This window comes from Solanum dulcamara, chromosome 1 (genome assembly GCF_947179165.1).
Source record: "Solanum dulcamara chromosome 1, daSolDulc1.2, whole genome shotgun sequence".
NCBI lineage: Eukaryota > Viridiplantae > Streptophyta > Magnoliopsida > Solanales > Solanaceae > Solanum > Solanum dulcamara.
In genome coordinates, this window is record NC_077237.1 from 45,008,299 (window position 1) to 45,017,701 (window position 9,403).

Here is a 9,403-nt window from a genome sequence, read left to right on the forward strand (position 1 = left end):
ACTTGCCCTATACGAACTTTAAATTTTAAACTCTAACCTTAGAAGACATATCAACAACAAAAACCAGAAGCCATGCACCATCAAATCACTACCATATCACGCAATACAAGTTCCACACAACTCACCCAAAACTATGATGCCAAAGTAGGGTTTTAGTTTTTTATTTCGCAAAATATTAACCATATGAAGCGGAGTATTACGAGTCTGAAACCAGCGGCCTATATACTCATATTTAACTATGTTACATCCCTGCAACATAGATAAACCACATCCAAACATAACTACATGCTAACGACAACACTATCCAAACTCTAACGTGCTAGAATAGCGTCAAAACAATCCCTACATGACCTTCACTATCCCTCTACCGTAATGTGCATATTTTCACGTTTCCAACTCTTATTTATACACCCACAACATGTTTAAACACTTTACCAAATGTGGGATAAGGGAATCAATCCATACCTTAGCAATCGAGCTTTCAAAACTTACCGAAAGTTGTAGGTTTACATCGAACCTCCTTGCCCCTCCAACTATAAAACTTTACGTTATTAAGCACCTTCATTTAGTCAAAGAATATCGTAGATAAATAATTGATGGAGTGAAATTGAAGGCCTCACCTTTCTTCCATGGTCGTTTCTCTCTTGTTCTTGTTCTCTTCAAGCTGCTCTCAGTAGTTCTAGGTAACAAGCTGAAAATATGTCTAAGTACAAAGCTGAAAATAAGAACCCTTAGTCATGGCTTAGGGTTTTATACCCTTACTTTAAGAGTGACACATGGCATCCCCTAGGGGTGACATGTGTCCAGCCCCTAGAGCGCCACCTTACGCTATGCACCCAATCCTTGGCTGCCACGTGGCAGCATGGGGCCCACCCCAAGTAGGTGGGTCACCTACTTACCCCAAGTAGGTGCATCACCTACTTGTCACCTACTTGCTTCTTTTCGTAAGTTCGGAACCTAGTTTTTGCTCCTTTTCATAGGTTCATAATCTCATCTCACTTTACGAATCTATATAACCTTTGCTACCTAAGCTCGGCATATCATCAAGTAGCTTAATTTTGTAAAACGTCCAAGTTGGTAATTTACGCGAGTAAGTCGGGTTCCACGACTTTTGACTTAGCCTCCAACTCCTTCCACATCCTTCCAAATCTATTTCTAATCATTTTGGATGGCCTCATCCTCCAATCTTTAGGATTGTTTATTCACATTGTAGCCAGTAGGGGTCATATGAAAAAGTTTCAAGAAGCTTACGAACACGTCCCAAGATACAAAAGTACGGGGTATAACAAAAAAGACTCGTAAACACGAGTATGATCAACTTGTTCAATACACAAGAAGGTGCGGGTAGAAATTTTTGAGGATCCTCAAATATTTTAGCGTAATGCAATCTCATGAGACATCAAGCTATTATTGGCTACTATTTGAATTAGGCTATTATGTGGCTACTACTCAAATCAAGCTGCCTATTGGGTATTATTGTTTGCCTACTATTATGTTTGGGCTACTATTTGAACTAGACTATTATTTTCCTACTATTATTATTTGGATACTACTCAAACCAAGCTATTGTATGGTCATTATTCGAGTTAAGCTATATTTGACTATTATTTTAATCAGACTATTATTTGAATCAAGCCATTATTGGCTATTATTCAAAGTAATTTACTATTTGATCTTTATTCGAATCAAGCTATTATTGGCTATTATTCGAATCAGGATATTATTTGGCCTCTATCTGAATCAGACTAGTCAAATCAAGATTATTATTTTGGCTATTCAGTCCATTACTCAAACGAGATTATTGGTACTAGACCACTATCGGTCTACTGATTATTTTTTAGGACTCATGTGAATACCTTTATGTTTGTCTTCTTTACATTAATATAGCAAGTCTTGTCAACCTTATAATAGGACATCAAGGTTTTTCTTCCTTAAATAGGACATCAAGGCTAGTCCACATTACAAGTTTGTCTTTTATATCGCGGAGAGTACCCTAGACGTGGTCGACACTTACAGGCTATTGGTAGTCCCAAATCAAACCACTTGGGTTGTTCACATAATCATTCAATCAACTCTCTATTAGCGGAAGACTTAACTCACCAAGATGATCAAATAACTATAGAATAAGGCCAAAGGCTAACAATCTGTCTAATCTAATCAACAAGACTAGTACAAATGAAACTAGCCAAAAGACAATCTCGAATCAACAAGTAGACAATATATTCTATGAAGCCTCTACCACTACTATCTAAATGGTTCCAATGAAAGGTTCATGGCTACTACAATTCAAATGAATAAAACTAAACTCAAAAGCTAGAAAGATAAATGTGGCATCCTCCGGAAGTAGGGAAAACTCACCAATCAGTTGAGTACAAATAGATCCTCAACAATGCACCTGTTGATGACCTCTAGTACCTATCTATGCATCATGAAAAGATGCATCCCCAAATGGATGTTAGTACATGGAATGTACGAGTATGTAATATGGCAAAATGACACATGCATAAGATAGAATACTATAAACTCAGATAACTCAAATCAAGCAATAAGAAGCTTGATCAAGATGTCATAAGTCTAAACTAAGAGAAGGTTTAGATAGAGACCAATCATATACAATCCAATCCAATCAAATCAAATCAAATCAAAGTACTATCACGACCTATATGGGAGTTTCTATTATCCGACAATAATTACTTATGAGCCAGTAATTATATAAAAAGCTCATTGCTGTTGCCACAACCATACAATACATTGCTAGGTTAAAGAACAAAGCTACCAACCTAGATCCAACAATCAATCAAGTCCTATCTTTTCAGGACAATAAAATAAGGAAGCATCATAATTTAATGGTTCAATCCTCTCTTACATTTGGCGATATAGTTATTGAGTTCGAGTTATGACTCACGTTTACCCAATTCGGTGCTCGATACTCCTCCTATAACTCAATTCTCATAATACAATAAATCCCAATCAAACCAATCAACAATTCTCATATGGACTTTTATCAGTTTATCAATTTTATCCAATCAATTCTTTCAACTAATCAATCATCCAATCATTCCCAATTTTTTAAGAGTAGTTGGGATAATTATTTATGGAATATTTCAGTTGAGACTATTCAATTGGGATCAATTATGAAGATATAAAGGACTATCAAGTTTCGTTAAGACTGTCATCTTCTTCACATCTAATCACAATCATGCATTCACGAGTTCAAGGCTCTAGACTAAATCTTTAGACATATATAATTAATATTAGCCAAAATACTATTAGAGTTTATGAAATAAGTAGTTTAAATCATTTTTTCAAGAAACAAGTTCATAGAAAAAACATCAATTTCGCAATAGTAGGTAAAGTATGTAAATTTAAGGAAATCCTCTTGAAACACAATCATAGGAATATGAATCATTCACAAATCAACCTAGTACAATCATGGGGCACATGAGAGAATAATTTCCATGCTTTATTTTAGCCTTACATACCTAGGATGAAGACAGGACAATCAATCTTGCAATATTTTGCTTGAATCTTTAGAACCCTAGCCTTTTCTCCCCTCTTTAGCCCTAAGTCTCTAGTTAGAATACGTAGAAGAACTTAAGAATATTTAGAAACTCTTTTAAGGTCGAAATGTACCTACATTAGTCATGGTTTAACTATAAGAGGGGTGGGGAAAATTTTGGAATGCCCCTCTTTAAAAATAACTTCATCCAGAACATTTTGGCCTCTAGGGGAACAAGTATGCGTCATGAATCTGTTCCCTCATTCTTTATTTTTTACGAAAATGTTTGATAAACATCTAAAAACCGGGACCACTGTCCCACTCAATTTTTTGTGTTGATCGATATTCTGACCTCAAATTTTTCATAAAAAAGTTTGGAATGATATGTTAAATGAGCACTCTCTCATCTAAGGGTATTTTGGTAATTTTTAAGGTCTAAAAACTTTGGAGGTCCCTTGTGACCTCAAACCACATCCAATACACTTCAAATACTTAGGGAAAGACCTTAACACTCCTACACAAAGTTAGAATCACTTGGTAAGATCCCATATGCATAAGAAGGATGGTTTGGGTCTTAGCTTAAAAAATTTGAGGGTGCAACAGTATCTCCCCCTTGGGTTCATTTTTCCTCGAATGAAAAGTAAACTAAATGTGAATTAGAGGCATGAATTATAATCTGGACTCAATCAAATCAACTGATATGGGTATCTAGCTTTCATATCTTCCTCAGCTTCCCATGTGGCTTCCTTAACAAATTGATTCCTCCACAACACTTTAACTATGGAAATTTCTTTGGTCCTCAACTTGAGAAACTGATGATCAAGGATTTGAATCAGAATCTTTTCATAGGACATACTATCATTTACTTCAATACTATCAATGGGAACTACCAATGAAGGATCTCCCAAACAGTTCTTTAACATCGAGATGTGAAATACCGGATGAATGACGGCTAACTCAGAAGGTAACTCTAAGTCATAAGGGACACCTCCAATCCTCTTCACAATATGGAAGGAAAAAATGTATCAGGGACTAAGCTTTCCTTTCTTTCCAAACCTTATGGAGCCTTTCATAGGACACACTTTCAAGTACACCCAATCATCTAACTCAAACTCTAAGTCTCTCATTCTCACATCGGTGTAAGATTTCTGGCGGCTTTAGGTTGTTCTTTTCTCTCTTGAATAACCTTCACCTTCTCCATAGCTTGGTGAACAAAGTCAAGCCCAATCAACTCAAATTCGCCAACTTCAAACCATCCAATTAGTGATCTACATCTCCTTCCATACAAAGATTCATATAGAGCCATCTGAATACTTGCATGATAGCTATTGTTTTATGAAAACTCAATGAGAGGTAAATGGTCATCCCAATTTCCTTTGAAGTCAAGTACACATGACCTCAACATATCCTCCAATGTCTGAATAGTGTGCTCTACTTGGCCATCTGTATAGGATGAAAGGTTGTACTAAGATTCACCTTTGAACCCAGTCCTTTATGAAAATATCTTCAAAATTTAGAAGTGAATTGAGCTCCTCTGTCCGATATGATAAACAAGGGAATCCAATGCAATCTAATGATCTCTCGAATATACAATCTTGCATAAGCCTCTGCGGTGTCAGTAGTCTTAACTACCAAGAAGTGGGCTGATTTAGTCATTCTATCTACAATCACCCAATTCAAATCATGCTGCTTTCGGGACCTTAAAAAATATGTAATAAGTACATATTGATCATCTCCCACTTCCATTCCAGAATCTCTATATTCTGAGCTGACCCACAAGGACTTTGATGATCAACTTTAACTTATTGGAAATTCAAACACTTGGAAACAAATTCAGCGATATCTTTCTTCATTCCAATCCACCAATAGACTTACCTCAAGTCATGATACATCTTTGTAGAACCAGGATAAATAGAGTATCTAGAACTATGAGCTTCATCCATAATCCTTTCTCGGACATCATCAATATTCTGGACACACAATCTATTCTGGTGATCTTGGTCTTGCTTTTCTTTCACCTCTGCCACAAGGGATGATGCAGACCCATTCTGAACATTAACTCCACCTTCATTACTCTCCTCAATCTGATCTCTTAATTGAGCTAATTTATGCATCTCTTTTGTCAATTCTTTCTTTCCCTCCTCTATATAAGCAGTGCTACCTATAGATAACCTGCTAAGAGAATCTGCAACAACATTAGCTTTACCTGAGTGGTAGAGAATGCTCATGTCATAATACTTGAGCAACTCTAGCCATCTCCTTTGCTTTAGGTTGAGTTTTTTCTGATTGAAGACATACTGCAAACTCTTATGATTAGTAAACACATCAACATGCACTCCATACAAAATAGTGGCGCACCAAATTTTATGAATTAATACCATAGCTGGCAGCTCAAGGTCATGAGTTGGGTAATTCTCTCATAAATCTTAAGCTATATCGAAGCATAAGCTATAACTTTTCCCTTCTGCATCAACATACAACCTAAACCAACTCTAGAAACATCACAATGGTTTACAAAATCCTCTGTGCCATCGGGAAAACTCAAAACAGGAGTGGTGGTCAGTTTGGTCTTTAATTTCTGGAAACTCTCCTCACAAGTATCAAACCATTGAATCTTATTTTTATTTTGGGTCATCTTAGTCAATGGGGATGATATGGATGAGAATCCCTTAAAAATTATGCAGTAGTAGCCAACCAAACCTAAGAAGCTTTGGATATAGTTGGGGATGTGGGTTTGGGCTAATTTTTCACTGCCTCAATTTACTGGGTATCAACCCTAATACCATCTCCAAATATAATGTGTCCTAGAAAAGCTACTGACAATAGCCAAAATTCACATTTGGAGAACTTTGCATACAACTCCTTGTCTTTCAGAGTCTGGAGGACAACTCTAAGGTGATAGGCATGCTCTTACTCATTCATTGAGTAGACCAAAATATCATCAATAAAGATGATCATGAAAATATCAAGATATGGATTAAACACCCGATTAATGAGATCCATAAATGTTGCAGGTGCATTAGTTAACCCAAATGACATGACCAAAAACTCAAAATGGCCATAACGGGTCTGAAAGGTTATTTTTGAGATATCACATTCTCTTACTTTAAACTGATGGTAACCTGATCTGAGGTCTATCTTTGAAAATTAGGAGGCACCCTGAAGTTGGTCAAACAAATCATCTATCTAGGGGAGAGGATACTTGTTTTTTACTGTGACCTTGTTTCTCTACCGATAATTAATGCACATTCTAAGGGACCCATCTTTCTTTCACAAAAATAGGACAGGAGCACCCCAAGGTGAGACACTCAGCCTAATGAAGCCCTTATCTAACAAATCTTTCAATTTCTCTTTCAATTATTTCAACTCAGCAGGATCCATTCTATAAGGCAGAATAGAGATAGGCTGAGTAATGGGATGAACATCGATCCCAAATTCGATCTACCTATCAGGAGGGACTCCATATAGATCCTCAGAAAACTCATTCACAATCGGAACTGACTCAAGAGTAGGAGTCTCAAAACTATCATCATTGATCCTAATGATGTGATAAATACACCCTTTAGAGATCAACTTTCTAGCCCTAAGGTAGGAAATAAATTTACCCTTAGGTAGAACAGAACTACCCTTCTACTCTAAGACAGGCTCATTTCAGAATTTAAACTTAACCATCTGAGTCCTACAATCGACAGAGGCATAACAGGCATAAAGCCAGTCTATGCCAAGAATAACATCAAAATCTACCATGTCCAACTCAACTAAGTTAGCTATGGTATCCATATGATAGATTGACACAATACAATCTCTATAAACCCTCCCAGCTAAGATAGACTTACCAACAGGAGTAGACATACTAAAAGGCTCAAGAAGACACTCAGGAACTTTGTCAAACTTATTAGCCATATAAGGAGTTATAAATGACAAAGTGGAACCCGAATCCAACAAGTCATAACAATCAAAGAAAAAGATTTGAATTATACCCGTAAGAACATCTGGGGGTTCTCCTGATCTTGGCAACTACCCATGGCATACAAACGATTTATAGCCCCGCTCGTACCAGAATTGGCACCCCTCTAATTTTCTCAAACTGGTGGTGTTGGGGCAGAAGATTGGGATTTATTGGCCCACTTCATATAGTCTCTCTGAAAGTGACCTACTTGTCCACACTTATAGCACCCATTCCCTCCCTTATGACATTTTCCCATGTGAAGTTTGTCGCACTTACCACATAGTGGCTTACCTCTAGAACATTGAGCCACACTAGCCTATGATTGAGATAACTGGGGTCCTCTGTTTTGGGACACCTATTCATTTTTTATCTTGCATGTAGGCGCACTAGCAGATGATGGAGCTGGGCCAAATGGACCTGTCTGAAAGTGACTCTCATTCCCATTTCCTCTCTTACTAACCTCATGGATGGATGTCTTGGACCTCTTGCTCCTAAAATCTTCCCTATCCTGCAGCTTTTCCTCCTTCTTCCGCTATACATAAGTCGTCAACCTACCAATATCTATGTATCCAATTAGGATTGCTCCCCTTGCCTCTTTCTTTTTCAAATGACCTACTCCGGCCAAATACAACCTCATCCTACTCCTCATATCAGCAACCATCTCAAGAGCATAACGGGATAGATGTGTGAACTTGTGACTGTACCCCTGCATAGTCATAGAGCCCTATTTCAAATTCAAGAACTCTATGTTATCTTAGCCCCTTTCATCTCTCTCGGGAATAAACGACCTAAGTAAACTTCCTCAGATATTGCCCAAGTCAGCACTAGTGCACCCTATGCTTTATTCTTTCTCCACTAATCAAACTATACTCTGGCCACACCTTTGAGCTGGTAGGCATCCAACTCAAATCTATCAACATCAGCCATATGTATCACCTAAAACACTTTCTGCACCTCCTCAATGTAGTTCTCCGAGTACTCATTGGGTGTAGACCCTGTGAACTCAAACAGGTTCATTCTCAAGAACTCACGGAACCTAGATGTAATATCCCTCAAAATTCTCATAAGTGCCTTAAGAATTTCTTGGGAATAGGCTGCTCATGTAATGCATTATACTTAATCTTTTTGAAAAATCTGAGTTTGGAATATCGACCAGGGGGTCAAAACCTGCGGAAAATAATCTCGATGGATTTTTAGGACCCATAGATTAAAAGATATACTTAGTACATTCCAACGTACTAATGCATACTTTTTGCCTACATTATCTCATAATATAGGAGTTGAGGTTGAAGATCATACTCATCTATGTGGCTAGTTAAGCTTTCCTATCAGTGGTGTTTGTGATAAGTCCTTATTTATCGGGGACTACTTATTGGGTTAGTTATTATTTTCAAAGACTTTTTCTATGTTTCATATTGAGAATGAGATAGGGACATGTCTTATCCCCCACCCATATTCATGAGTAGAGGCATCTAGTTGGACAAATGTTTCGAGTTTATGTTGTCATGTGACGTTCTTAAATTTCTATTCATAGTTTAGACTCTCTTATGATTTTTTGGCTTTTGTTTTACCTTATGTATGCTTATGATATGTAAAAGAGGCTTTGTTGGAGCCCTTTGAGGTTTCAATTGCCGTGTTATGACTAGGAACTAGGTTGAGTTGTGACAAACTTGGTATCAGAGCATAAGGTTTTTCAAGTGTCCTAGGGTGTCCAACATGCTGCATCAAGTAGATTCTTATTCATAGGTGTGAAATGAGCCACACTTATGAGTAGAAGGCTATGAGGTATTTTAGGAATACTCACTTCTTTCATGATCCATGTCATGCTATAGAGTTTATCAAAAGACTTCTTTTACCTAACGGTCTTTTTTTGCAATTTTCAGAAAGAAGGCTCCAAGAAGACCACCATTTCCAAGGAGAAATAATGCTAATGAAGCCCAAGATCCCCCGTCTCC